A 15,625-nucleotide genomic window follows, 5' to 3' on the forward strand; every position below is an offset into this window, starting at 1 on the left:
TGTCTCCCTAACCCTAACCAGAGGAAATGGTGGGGACTGACTGCGCATGTGGTTAAATATTTTTGGGGAGGGCTTATTTTTTTTGGGGGGGGTATTTTAGCGCATATCCTCAAAAGCCCGATTGGGCTTATCACCAGGGGATATCTTATTTTCAGAGCAACAGGGTAGTTAGGGAATTGGTCCTCTCATGTCATGCTAGTTCACTATTATGCCATTTAAATGTTCCACTATTAAATATTCTTGAAAACAGTTTCACATGCAAGTGTCCAGCTCTTTAGTGAGAGACCATAATAGAATGAGAGCAAAGAAGGCTATCTAATGGTCAGAGCACATTTGAGAGTTCACATCAGCTTGGAACAGCCATTTAGAACCTCCCATCCATTTCTGATCATCTGACACTGCTACTAATGTAATGTCCAGTATGGTAAAGCTTAATATAATTCGTACATCCTGTGGCTGTTGTGGTTGCTTTTAGACAAATGAAGAATATAGAATTTTAACACTTTTCTAACTAATGACAATTTAAACTGTCTAACTAATAGGCTGGGCATAAGTTAGAGGCAACATTATGGGGATATGTCAGAAAAAGAAGATACAAAGCATATTTGTACCATGGTTTGGTAAACATGAGAAAAGACCAATTTGATTCTCCTCCAAATGAATGGATTTCAACTCTGGAATTTCCTAGCCAACATGGCCATTGTTAAGAATTCTAAACGTTGAAATTCACAAATCTGAAGAGAAATCTGAAGGATGGTGCAAACTGATTCAGAGGATAAATAAGACTAAACAAGTAGAATGTTTATTATAAACAGGCCATTTGTTTAAAAATGCATTGAGAGCTAGTCTGGCCTACTAGTTAAGGCACCAGGCTGGAAACTATGAGACTGGGAGTTCTAGTGCTGCTTTATCACGAAAGCTGTCTGGGTGACCTTGGACCAATCATTCTATCTCAGACCACAATGGCAAGCTCATATAAAAAGCCAGTTGATCAATTTCTGTCACAGCCAATAAAACTGTCTTGATTTGGGGGGGAGGGGAAGGATTCTGCAGGTGTGGGAAAATGCTAGAAAGAAAAAACAATCAATTTAAAAATGCATCATAAGTAACTTGTCCAAAAAGCCACCAAAGGTCAATGCTTATTTCAAGTTTCATACAGGAATCTCTTTCACTGAAAAAATTGTGAACTTATTAAATGTATTGTGTATATTAGAACAGATGAAGCAATATAACAGTATATCTAAAATACAGACAGTTTATGTGTTTAATTGATAGAAATGTGCATGTGGTTATCATACCTGAAACCATAATTAAATATGCAACCACGTATGTAAATTAAGTGCTATCAATATAGCATCTTTCAATAGCTGTTGATACTGGAGCTTTTTCTTGAAAAACAAACTTGTGTCTTAGAAACTTAGAAAGGGAAAATGAGGACATAAATTTAACCTCCTGCCAAATTTCTGATTGATGGCATATTATTTATTTAATTTTAGGATTAGGGTTTTAGTTATAGTTTTGAAATTCACTTTAAGTTCTATCATGACTTAGCTAAAGTGTTAAACTTGTCTCTTTTACATTTAAACAATGTGGTTGGAGATCTTCCAATTATGCTAGCAAAGAAGCTATAAAAATGTAGACCATAATCTAGTCACAGAGAAAAGTGAGTAATGGATAGTAAGTAAATATAAAGACTGTATATTCTTTCAAATCCAGAGTAAATTCAACATATTTTATCTTGTTACAAATCACTGTTGGAATGTTCTACGGAGATACTGTATATTACTAAGTTGTAATTCTCATTGCATCAAAAACACTTGAATGTTTTTATTCTTTACACAGTACATGGTATGAAGGGTTTCTGTGCACCTGGCCCAGGTTGCTTACTCATTTTATTGGTAGCTGTAAAAGGGGATAAGTAGTAATATTATTTTGTACTTTTAATTACACACATTTGAGTTTCCTGCAGAAATTCCTGTATGGCTTAATTTCTGAGACAATGATACCTTTGTATAAACTGAAATATTATATGTACAGAATAGAATACTATTGCCATTTAGGACTTTCGTATCACTATGTGATTCTTATTATAGGCAATAATGCATATATTTAGGATTTGTTTTAGAAATGATTCCTAGTTCTGTACCAAGGAAAGAAAATAGAAGAACTTCTTGCTAGATATGTTTATAAAAACTGTTTATAAAATCGAAACAAGGAATCTCAGATATAATATTAGCTCTTGCAGTTTATAGAGTATCAGTAGCACCATACTAATCTATTGTGGCAAAAGCTATAACCTGAAAAACTAACAACTTTTTGCTAACATGAGTTTTGGTGGACTGAAGTGTGTGCCAGCACATGCGTCACCTGATTCCAAAATATGATTCGGCTTTTCAAATATCCCATAGAATTTATTTTATCCCATAGAAATATAGTGCTGTTGAATGCTGGCAGCTCATTAAAGCATTCTACTCCTTCTGAAATAGTTTCTCATTTTTTTTATTATTAAGGTTATGCGTGCATGTGGGTATTTAATAAATCAAGAAGAGAACAGTGAACCGAGTGACTTTTAAGAATTCTATAAAAGGCAGACAGCCTTATTGAATTATGAAGAAACAAGACAATGCATCCAATCAGCATTCAATTTGGCAAATAATATCCCTATCATGCGGAGGAAGTTGACTTAATGCCACAGGGGAAATTTTGATTTGTTTTGTGGCATATTTGTACATAGCCTTAATACAACATTATCTTCTTATCATTTTATCATTACTTGCAGAAGCCCTCCCAAATAATACAATTGACTTGAGGAGAGAATTAATCTCATTCTGGGGGAAGTCACAATGCCAGATTTTAACCTGGTGACACATCAGCAGTATGTAGGATATCTCACACTCATTGTTGAACACAGACATTTAAAAAATGAGAAGCAAAGTGTACACTCCCACATATCTACATCACTTATATAACATGAACTGTAGTGCCTTTGGATTGAATATGGTTACTGATTAAGCACGCCTGAGGTAATGTATATATCCTGTATTTTATTCTGGCTGTACACCGCCCTGAGTCCTTCGGGAGAAGGGCGGTATAAAATTTAATAAAATAAATAAATAAATAAATAAATGTTGCTTGGTTACCTTGGGCTGCCCATAGACCAGCATGTCCACAGAAGCTGGAAAGTCCATTAGAATCACAATGCAATTTCTGCCTCTTAGGTCTGTGTATGCAACTTCTCAATCCATATGTAGAAGGCTTGGAGTTTGGGTTAATGTTGCAATGCATATTTTGCTGTTTCTTCCCCCCAAAGTCCTTGTGGGTGCCAGTGCCTGTATATGCTGCAGTTGTTGCAGTCTCTGAAATTAGTCCTTCCTGAAATTTCAATCACACACCAAAAAAGGACACTGATTCAAGTGTCCTTTGTTCAATCAATTAAATCAACCACATTACTAATCAAGTATGTAAGGGTAACATTTTATTGGCTATATTTAAAATCAAACCATGCTGTTTCTCTAACATTAAAGAGGGAAAAAGCCATAGACAAAGATGGTTCAATTCAGCTAAAATTACTAAGTTACAATCTAAAACTACTTATTTTCAATTCAACTAATATTACATTGAAGTAAAATGTCAATGTGTCACTTTATTTAAATTAATTTGCCTACTTTTTGAATAATGTTCAAAGATGTTTAGCCTTTACAATAATAAGAAATTGAGAAAAATGGTGGCTGACAAAAACTCTTCTCTGTTCAATGTTGTTTATATTGACTATAAAGCCTCAGAAGGAGACAGCACCTAACTGATTTAATTTGTGTTGATCTCAGAAGCATGGGTACATCTAGGAATGCTTTCTTCCAGGAATTTATTTTATTCCCAGTCTAGCCAAATGCAGTGGTTTCCACATGCAAGTATTTACTAAGGTTAGAAACTAGGAGACTATGAATTCTAGTCCCACCTTAGAGACAAAGCCAGTTGGATGACCTTCTGCTCTCTCAACCCTAGGAAGAAGGCAAAGGCAAACCACTTCTGAAAAACCTCAACCAAAAAACTGCAGGGACTTGTCCAGATGGTTGGCAGGAGTCAACACTCACCTACACCAAGGTCTACACAAAACCATGTGGCCACTGCATTTTGAATCAATCATAGTGCTTTGAACCAATAATAGTGATTTATTTTAAAATATTGTTACAAAGAATACAGTCAGATAATACGTGTGAACGTATTAAAAATAATATGAAAGAAATATCTCAGGTATGGCAAAAACTCCAGCAATGAACGAAACTAACTAGCATATTTTATTCCCCTGCTTGTTCGTCCTCCCCAAATATGGATTTTGGGAAAAAAATATTTGCATGTATTTAAAATATGTATTTAAAAACTTACTAAGAGTGGTTACTTTTAAAGGGTATATATTATGGGTAGCTAGGTTTTTAAAAATCTACATTGGTTATATATAAAACTCTAAATTAGGCAAAAGTGCAAACAGTAGCAAAATACAAGCTTTCAACATATATTGGAAAAAAAAACACCAAAATTTGATGGAACAAAATAACACATAGGATTGTGCATATTCAGACATATTCATATTTTTCATCTTAATTAATAACCCTGCAATCTTGTCTTAATTATTTAGTATATGCTTTTCTGTACATAAAATAAAAATTCAAAAGGAAAGCAGATGTTAGAAAGAAGATGCAATTCCAGAGGCATCTTTTTCTCTTGTACAAATACCATCAGAAAACGTAACCAGCTCTGTCCTCACTGAGAAGGGAGGCAGTTTTCATTGAAACAACCTATCGTTTCAAAGTACATTTCTTTTTACAAACTTTAGCTGTGACTAACAGAGCTGGGAAGGAATTTCTGTGTTCAGAGTTGCTTTCATCAGGGTAGCTTTTTTCCCCTTTGGTCTTCTGTAGAGAGATAAGAAAGACAGAGTCATTTGGGTCAAATTTATCAGAAGAGCAGGCCTGTCACTGAGAGTTTTCTGTTACAGACTTTAAGTCAGGGTTTTAAAGTTCTATTCCCAATTCTGGAATTTGCACGTGTCCAAAGTACATTTCTGGTGACATGAAATAACTACAAGTGATGTATATAATATGGAAGTTCCAAGACTCTTATCAATCCATTCAGTGTTATGCAGCATGTACACTATGAAGTTCTCTTTCTCTCTCTCTCCACTTATTTGCTTATATATTTGCAGAGTTTCCATGTGATCATAACTTCACCTCTCTAGGCCCTTTATAAAAGAAAATCTAAAAAACCCAACGTCATTATAACTCATAAAACAACTGTAACATCTAAATGAGTTCCCTGCCCATTTGATAAGAAGTGTAGATGCTAATCTCCAATTGGAAAAGCCAAATATTAACTCCTTTCTAAAGGGGGATGAAAGTCGGGGCAAGCTGGACCTTGGCGGGAACCATTCCAGGAAGTCACGGTACCACCTGATAGTTGTTCTAGCCCCAACTCCTTTCACCTCATGAACCAGAGGAATCTGGAAGATCCCCTTCCAAGTAGACCAGCCAGATTCAAATGGGAAGAAATAGGGCCCCTTCATGAAAAAAGTGAGGGAAGATTTCATAAATAACCTTAAACTAAATTTGAATGTTTCATGGCCTTCCACAAATTCTGAGGTTCTGCAGCCTTCCTGTATGATTTTTCCATTTCTGACCTTATCCCTAGTCTGGTATTTCTTTCCTATTTTCTAACATGTTCCATCTTCATTGGCATAGAGGCTAAATTCAAATTTCATAAAAGGAAAACTCCCCCGTTATCATAGGTTTCTGAGTCACAGTACTTGCATGAATTTTTCTGCTCTTTGCTTTTGGTAGAAACACCCTATAAGAAGTTTCCAGTCTTTTTTCTTTCTTTCAGAATTACATCTATGGCAAGACTGAAAGCATAGTAATTTAGTTTTTGTCTTGGCTCCTGGAAAAAGAAGTTACAGAAAATGAAACTGCACCTGCCCAAATCCCATTCAGTCTAGCCGTTCTGGATTATTCTCCCCACATGTCAAAGTAGGTGAAGTCTGTCTTAGAAGCCATGCCTTCTCTACTTCTGTGAAGTGTAGGATGAATGTTCTTATCAGTCCAGAGCAGTTGTCTAACAGATGTTCATTCTATGCAGTAGGAGTAGTACTGGCACAATCATCATGAACTTCTTGCAAATAGTCTCCTTTGCAGTATATATCAGACGTATGTATTTAATATTTGTTTGAGAGGCAGGACCATCTTGAAGAGGGTTCTGAAAGTTCATCAGAGCAATCTAGTTTCAAACTCTAAGTATCCACTGAAAGCTTTCAAGAATTAGGTAAACTAGACAGGTTTATTTTTATCTAGCTGTTATCTACATTGTTTGTCTGAACATACAGCTCCCTATTTCCTCCCAGGAGATGAGAAAAATGCCTAAATCACTGATTTCACTTTCCTGAGATGGACCATTGATCCTGAAATACCACTACTGCTACTGTCATACTTTTTTTTTCCTTAGGGGAAGGGGTTGTTTCTCTAGATTAGAACTGAATATGGCCTACAGAAATCTGGGGATTTAATTTAATTATTAAATTAATATTAATTTAAATTTATTTAAAATTTAATTAAAATTTAAATTTAATTAATTAAATAAAATTTAAAATTAATTTAAAATTAAATCAATTTAATTTAATTATAACAATTTACACCAGAAACAAATGTATGTGTATCATGAATGCAGTTCTGCTATTTTTCTATTTATGATGCCCACGGAGGCTGTCAACAATAACACCAGGTTAAAAGCTGGTAGCAAGAAAATAAATATTGTCGTAATAAAAGAAAACTTGTTTCTGTCTGAATTCAAACCAGCAAAATTTTGCTACTTGAACTCCCAAGACCCTCCTATGATAATGGGCTGCAGCAGAGATTAGGAGCCAAAACTGGAAGAAAGCAAGAAAGGAACTTTAATTGTAAAGCTGGCTGTTGTGTTTGCATATAGAATAGAATAGAATAGAATTTTTATTGGCCAAGTGTGATTGGACACACAAGGAATTTGTCTTGGTGCATATTTATTTATTTATTTATTTATTTATTTATTTATTTATTTATTTATTTATTTATTGAATTTTTATACCGCCCTTCTCCCGAAGGACTCAGGGCGGTGTACAGCCGGTGTATGCTCTCAGTGTACATAAAAGAAAAGATACGTTCATCAAGGTACAACATTTACAACACATATAACTGCACTTTAATGCTTTAACTTGGTAAACACCATAATGTTTTTGAAAAATTATACTTAAAACAGAATAGTGGCTGCTTTGACAATCTGTGTGAAGAAGAGAATGGAATCAAGCCATATGCATAACCAATTCAATTAATCGTCTGACAGGTGATGTGAAGTTGTTTAATTTGGGTAGTTAATGGCTCAGTGGTTCAGTGCATTTCTTCTGATTGGGCAATAAATTTAACTGCTGAAATTAAAGCAGTTATGGAGGGCAATGACCAAGGATTGAAAGGAAGGGGTTGTCCCTGCTTAGTGATACTTGCCAATTGGAGCAGAGGCATTAACTAACATTTACTGGTTGTCATCTCTTTTCCCATCACAAAGTGGAAAACATTTAGTTTTGAGGCAAAGCAAGAAAGCCTCAGTTGCATTTGCTGCAGACTGGGGAAGCATTGAGCATGTCATGCATTCCTGTTATCTTGAAAGGGTGAGTAGCTTCTGCTTATGCTGGGGCAAGCAAGAAGGGCTGACCAGCCTATTGGGAGGATGGAATAAATGGAAACATTTCTGGAAACTGGACTGAAAAGAAACTAAAATAGATTTTAACTCCTAAGTAGCTTTGGGATTTAGAGATAGTTTAATAAAGTGATAGACTGGGAGTGGGGAGGTTTAGTCCTAGTCCTACTTAGTCATAGAAGCCAATGGGAACTCTCTGGGCCAATCCCTCTCTCTCTCTCAGCCCTAGGAAGAAGGCAAGGTCAGCCAATTTCAAAAATGTTGGAGGGAAAACCACATTAATTTGTCTATACAGTCACAAGGAATCAAGATTGATCTGAAGGGGCAGGGAGGGTGATATGGGGTCGGGGTGGGTGGGAGGAGAACACTTTAGAATTATTGCGCAAATAGCAGCAGAAATGCCCTTGACCTGGTATGTTATTCAACTTCTACCAGCCTGTGGATGAATTGGCAGACAAAAGAAGTTTTGTTAACTATCTGAAGGATTACAACATGAATTTGGTTATTATATGCCGCTCCCATGGCAGTTAGAAGCCTTGCAGTTTTATTGATCCTATTAAAAGAGAAAAGCTGAAGCTGAGAGGCCCACGTAACTGGCAAGTCATTACGTGTGTGCCTCTTCAGATGAAAAAAAAAAAACACAGGTGAATCCAGAGAGTCATGTGTTTCATATTTCAATTCTCCATTAATTTGTTTCATAAGAGTAATTTTATCTCTTCCAAAGCAATAGAAACCAGGTTCGTCAGTCAAAGATGAGAGGGGGGTTTTTTGGTTGTTGTTTTTTTGTCATGCATCTACACTAGAGACTTGTTAGTTGCTATTAGCTCTAGCAGAGATCATCCATCAGAATGGGGCTTAGTGGTTGGCTGTGTGAAATTGAAAGCCCATGGTGCAGGACCCCTCTTCATACACACCCTGCATTAAAATTCAGTCATCCCATTTTGAGGTTAATACTATTATTTCCTACTCTTCTACCAATTAATGGTGCTGGTATAAATCTTTGCTCTGGGAAGGTGGAGGTGAACTAAAGGTCAGTTGAGAGAAGAGAACCCTCAACAATATGTCTATGAGAAATGTCAGGTTTGCAAACATGTCCTTTCATTTCCTGAGACTTTAATTCATCCCTACCAAGAATTTATATATAGCATACACACAGACTCTCATTGCCTGTTTAGTTGCAATGTGTTATAATGCAAATTCTTTTTTATTTATTTATTTACATTTATATCCCGCCCTTCTCCGAAGACTCAGGGCGGCTTACATTGTGTAAGGCAATAGTCTCATCCTATTTGTATATTTATATACAAAGTCAACTTATTGCCCCCCCAACAATCTGGGTCCTCATTTTACCTACCTTATAAAGGATGGAAGGCTGAGTCAACCTTGGGCCTGGTGGGACTCGAGCCTGCAGTAATTGCAAGCAGCTGTGTTTAATAACAGGCTATCTTACAGCCTGAGCCACCCACAGCCCTTTTGTTCTGTCCCTTTTGTCAGTGTGTTGCAACACTGCAGGCAAGTATGTAAGTGATGGAGTTTACATTGAGTTGAACCTTTTGTCCTTTTGATGAAACATCCAGCTTCAACACATGTTTCCATGTCTAAACAATTAATATGACTAATAAGGCAAATAGTGGATAGTTTGCTAATAAAGGATCGCCTTCCCTTCCTATTACCATCTGTGATCATCTTTCTTTTATCTGAAATGAACAAGTATGCAAAGCATTATATAATTCAGTGGGCAAAGAATTTTGGATATAATATAACACATGTGGGAAAACATATGGACAGAAGTTTTTAAATTTACACTAAATTATAATTTAAAAGAAAATTTTTATAAAATGATGTACTGTTGGTATCTAAGACTAGACAAATTGTCAAGAATGTATAAAGATATAAAGGAATGTTGAAAATGTAATGGTAAAGAAGGAACATTTTGCCATTTATGGTGGACATGTGACAAAGCAAAGAAATATTGGAGTAGGATTCACATCTTAATACAGAAGATTCTTAAAGTGAATATAAAGATAAGACCACAGACTTTTCTTTTAGGCTTAATGAATAAGGAACTTGAAAAAAAAATTGAACTTTAATATTATATGTGTTGACATCAGCAAGAATACTTTATGCACAGAAATGGAAGGATACTTTGGTTCCCACAATGGAAGAATGGCTGCAAAATTCGATAGAGTGAGCAGAGATGGCTAAATTGACTGCTTTGATTAAAGAAAAGTGTTATGTACCATATAAGAAGTGAGCTATAGGCTTCACTCAGGTCCTCCAAAATGGCAGGAAAATACTTAAAGCGGATTGGTTAAGCTGTCTGAAAGCCCTCTATAAAAGAGGACACTGCCAGACAAGCAAGTTGTTGGGTTGTACTGGCCTACTAATAAAGAGCTGTTGTTACTGAAAGAGCTGTGTCCGTCTCTTCCATCATCCGATCTAACAAAAAGAATACAATTAATTTTGTTTCTATTTGGAACAAGTTTTGGATTTTGTGTCTGAGGTGGAAAACATGAAACTTTGATTTTAAGTTTTACTAATTAGATTGGCTTGTTGTTATAGAATTATAACAATAGTTGTTATAAAATTATGACTTGAAAAATTAGAACAAGGAAAAAACACCAAGAGCTCAAAAAGAGGAGCAGAGGCCCTCTAGTCTTGGAACACAATCCAAATACAGCTAGTCCTCGGGTTGCGACAATTCACTTAGCAATGACTCCTCCAAAAGTATTTATGTCACAGTCCTTAAGTTACAATTGTTGCCGCACCATGACAGTTATTCACCCTTACCACCGACCGCAGACTAGAGACACTGCAATATTCCCTCTGCCCATTCCCCTCCCTCCAGGGATCTAACAGGCACTGGCACTGCTATGCTAGCCCACCGGCTCCTCCCCACCCCATTATTGATCACTCACTTACCTTCTGAATATCCAGAGTTCCAGAACAGGCTGACCATGTGAGAATCTTTGAAGAAGAAGATTAATCGTCCGTTTTCCTGAAACTGCAGTAGATGAATTTATATAAACAAAGATGAAGGAAAGGAGATTTCTCTATATATGACAGAACTATTGTATAGTTAGTTCACTTTTTATTAGTTTTGTTTGTTAAATATTTGCCTGAATCTATGAGGATCTGTAAAAGTGTAGCATGGCTGCTTAGCTAAGAAATACTGGATATTCACATTCTACTTTCTATGCCAAAACATGTTTCACGTCTGTTTTCCATTCAGGTCCTATTGTAATTCTATGAAGAAATAAATTAGGAAAACAGTCTTACACTCCTTTTCATTACTCATCAGTCTGTAACCTCTTTGCTTTTTTTTTTGGAAAACACACAAGTTTCTTACTTATGATGTGGATGATTTGCCAAAGAACTCCCTTCAAAAAGCAACCACTTTGATAAGCTTTAAAATAACAGAATAGAATAACAGAATAACAGAGTTGGGAGAGATCCTGAGGTCTTCTAGTTCAATCCCTGCATGAGTAGGAAACCCTATACCATTTTGGACAAATGGCTGTCCAATCTTTTCTTAAAAACCTCCACTGATGGAGTATCCACATGATGTTGGTAGCAACAATTGTATTGGCAGCAGCAAAACTCTGTCCTTTTCAGTGGAAGATTGCAAAATACAGTTGCAGCATTGCTAATCTCTCTTTATTACAACATATTTGAAAACCCTTAAAAGACAGAAGAAATTAGTACCATGAATTTTTTTTATATTATTTCATAAATATAAATCCTAAACGCCTTTCCATTCACTTTAAAAGGAACTGATTTTTCCAGACTCTTTTTGCAACATTCATTAGTCATTAAAGAACAGACCTATTCTTGAATACAGCTCATCCGTCTGGAACCCTCACCACATCTCTGACATAAATACAATAGAAAGAGTCCAGAAATATTTTACTAGAAGAGTTCTTCACTCCTCCGAAAACAACAAAATACCTTATACCAACAGACTTGAAATCCTGGGATTAGAAAATTTACAACTCCGTCGACTTCGACATGACCTGTGTTTAACACACAAAATCATCTATTGCAATATTCTTCCTATAAAAGACTACTTCAGCTTCAATCGCAATATTACAAGAGCAAAAAATAGATTCAAGCTAAATGTCAACCGCTTCAAACTTGATTGCAGAAAATATGACTTCTGTAACAGAGTTGTTAATGCTTGGAACTCATTACCTGACTCCATAGTCTCTACTCAAAATCCCAAAATCTTCAACCAAAAACTGTCTACTATACCCCATTTCTAAGAGGGCTATAAGGGGCATGCATAAGAGCACAAAAGTGCTTACCATTCCTGTCCTATTGTTCCCTTCATCATATCAAATTGATATAGTTGATGCATATTTTTATACATATATGTATATTTTCTTCAAAATATGTTGTTTTATCTATGACAATTGTTTATGTATACTGCTGTGACAAAAAGAAATAAAAAAAATAATAATAAAAAAGCTGACCCTCCAAATTATATTCTAGGTCAAAAGGAAATACTGGAGTTGATCTTGAGACTTTACTGTTGTCATACTGCCTACAACTACTCAACTTATATCTGGGGTATCTAGAGACTTATAAGGTCAGTTTAGACCTTAACTTAGTTTGTGTGTGTGTTTATTTTATTTTATTTTTATTTTATTTGCATTTATATCCCGCCCTTCTCCAAAGACTCAGGGTGACTTACACTATGTTAAGCAATAGTCTTCATCCATTTGTATATTATATACAAAGTCAACTTATTGCCCCCAACAATCTGGGTCCTCATTTTACCTACCTTATAAAGGATGGAAGGCTGAGTCAACCTTGGGCCTAGTGGGGCTTGAACCTGCAGTAATTGCAAGCAGTTGCTGTTAATAACAGACCGTCTTACCAGTCTGAGCCACAGAGGCCCCTTTGAGGTGGTAGTGGTTCAAAAATGACTAACAATTCACAATGGCCCTACAGCATTAGGCAAACTCCTTTGGTCATCCTAACTCTGCTAGAAAATTTGTTATTCCTCCAGATTTTACTACTAAGGTGTACTACTAAGGTGTAGAAATCAGGAATGGATTTTTGTGGGCAAGACTCTAAAAACCTTTCAATGTGATAGTTCAACAAGTTCCTATGTTTTCAGGATCACTCAAACTGTTCCATAGATCTTTAAGAAAGATTATCTAACAAAGTAACTATATTGTATTAAGAACAGCAGATATGGAACTCACGCAACATACTGTTTTACGTAAAACAGATCTGTAATTCTAGTGTTTACCATTATACTTTGAAAATCCTTCTTATCTTTCCTGCAAATGAAACAAATTCCACATTCAATGATCCCGTCAGTTAAGAAATAACATCTAGCAAGACCCAGGAATTGTGCCTTCTCTGTCATAGGACTTCTGCTCTGGAATAATATCCTCCCAGAGATCCACATGGCTCCTATCCTGATGGCATTCAGAAAGCTATTGAAAACCTGTTCTAAGCCTTGGGAAAGTTGATGGTTGAGCCCTTGTTGATTTTTTTTTAAAAAAATCCTTATATGTCTATTTGTGGGTATCTCATGAATTATTTTTATTTTACTGTTTTGTTCTTTTTAATTGTAAGTCACAGTTATTAGGAGTCAGTAGTTTCTAAACTGATTAAATAAATAACCACTTTTTAGTTCAAATTTGATAATCTTACCAGTTTTTGGGTCTTAGTCTAATATGATAAGAGGTGCACATCAGAGTCAGCTAAATTGAAAACCATTCTGCATGAGTTTGGATAGATTAGGTTCTAGCCTGAAACAATGAGTGTATTTTGAAAACACATGTACCATGAATCTTTTATATGGATCTTTTTAATGATTTGGGACAGTAGAGGAGAACCAGGATGAGGAGTTCGCCATATATATATATATATCACAGGACTATTCTAACGTTAGTTTGCTTTTTATTCAATGTGATTTCCAGGAGTAGAATTTTTTTTTTTTAAAAAAAGTGGTGCTTGAATTGAATTGTAGAGCTCTGTGAAAATATAGCACTGATTGTTTAAATTGAGCAATGGGAATATTTAAATCCTTCTTTTTCTGCCGTTTATTCCCCATCTGAATTCTACTCATAAGTAATAAATAAATAAATAATTAAAAAAACCCTGTTCTACACCGCTTTCCATTAAACATAATAATCAGTAACCATGCTATCTATTCTTTAGAAAACATGTGGATTTGTTACTTAGAGTGTGTCATTTCCAAAGTAACTTCTTTTCTTTGCTAACACCCTGAAATTATACAAGGGTCCTAGCTTGGACCAACTTTTCATTTATTTCATTTCATTTCATTTATTTGATTTTTATACCGCCCTTCTCCCGAAGGACTCAGGGCGGTGTACAGGCAAATAAAAACAGACAAGACAATAATCTATAAAATGCAAAATTAAAAAACTTATTATAATGTGCCTAAAATTTTAAAATATATAGAAATTAAAACCCCGTTTAAAATTAATAATAAAACTATACAATCCGTAAAATTTAAGCCAGCCCCACGCGAATAAAAAGATGCGTCTTCAGTTCGCGGCGAAAGGTCTGAAGGTCAGGTATTTGGCGTAAACCCGGGGGAAGTTCGTTCCAGAGTGTGGGAGCCCCCACAGAGAAGGACCTTCCTGGGGCCGCCAGCCGACATTGCTTGGCGGACGGCACCTGAGAAGTCCCTCTGTGAGAGCGTACGGGTCGGTGGGAGGCATATGGTAACAGTAGGCGGTCCCGTAAGTACCCAGGCCCTAAGCCATGGAGCGCTTTAAAGGTCATAACTAAAACCTTAAAGTGCACCCGAAAAGCGACAGGCAACCAGTGCAGTCTGCGCAGGAGGGGTGTTACGTGGGAGGTGCGAGATCCTCCCTCTATCACCCGCGCAGCTGCATTCTGGACTAGCTGAAGCCTTCGGGTGCACCTTAAGGGGAGCCCCATGTAGAGAGCATTACAGTAATCCAAGCGAGAGGTAACGAGTGCATGAGTGACTGTGCACAAGGCATCTCGATCAAGGAAGGGGCGCAACTGCCGAACCAGGCGAACCTGGTGGAAGGCCCCCCTGGAGACGGCCGTCAAATGGTCTTCAAATGACAGCCGATCATCCAGGAGGACACCTAAGTTGCGCACCCTATCCTTTGGGGCCAATAACTCGCCTCCAACAGTCAGCTGCAGCTGCAGCTGACTGAATCGAGATGCCGGCATCCACAGCCACTCCGTCTTGGAGGGATTGAGCTTGAGCCTGTTTCTCCCCATCCAGACCCGTACGGCTTCCAAGCACCGGGACAGCACTTTGACAACTTCATTGGGGTGACCTGGGGTGGAGAAGTACAGCTGAGTGTCATCAGCGTACTGATGGTACTTCACCCCAAAGCCACTGATGATCTCACCCAAAGGCTTCATGTAGATGTTGAACAGAAGGCGAGAGAATCGACCCCGCGGCACACCACAAGTGAGGGCCCTCGCGGCCGACCTCTGCCCCCCTGTCAACACCGTCTGCGGCCGGTCGGAGAGATAGGAGGAGAACCACCGATAAACGGTGCCTCCCACTCCCAATCCCCCCAGCCGGCGCAGCAAGATACCATGGTCGATGGTATCAAAAGCCGCTGAGAGGTCTAATAGGACCAGGGCAGAGGAATAACCCCTGTCCCTGGCCCTCCAGAGATCATCCACCAATGCGACCAAAGCTGTCTCCGTGCTGTAACCGGGTCGGAAGCCGGACTGGAACGGGTCTAGATAGACGGATTCTTCCAGGTATTGGGGTAGCTGACGCGCCACAGCACTCTCTACAACCTTCGCAACAAAGCGAAGGTTGGAGACTGGCCGATAGTTTCCCAAAATAGCCGGGTTTTTTATGTGATGTTCCATTTTCATAATAATTAATTCTCCTCTGTTCAAATAAAGGGGTCTTTATTTGATCCTCACCCTT

At 37.3% G+C, this 15,625-nt stretch overlaps 1 protein-coding gene across 1 annotated transcript in view; it reads left to right on the top strand.

The window, feature by feature from the left end:
* The first annotated feature begins 7,621 nt into the window (after positions 1-7,621).
* RHAG (Rh associated glycoprotein) overlaps positions 7,622-15,625 on the top strand; it is a 42,926-nt gene continuing 34,922 nt past the window's right edge. Inside the window, exon 1 of the mRNA XM_058182951.1 lies at positions 7,622-7,681. The gene's annotated coding sequence lies outside the window, so the exon portion shown is untranslated. The remainder of the gene's footprint in view (positions 7,682-15,625) is intronic.

Source organism: Ahaetulla prasina, chromosome 1 (genome assembly GCF_028640845.1).
Source record: "Ahaetulla prasina isolate Xishuangbanna chromosome 1, ASM2864084v1, whole genome shotgun sequence".
NCBI lineage: Eukaryota > Metazoa > Chordata > Lepidosauria > Squamata > Colubridae > Ahaetulla > Ahaetulla prasina.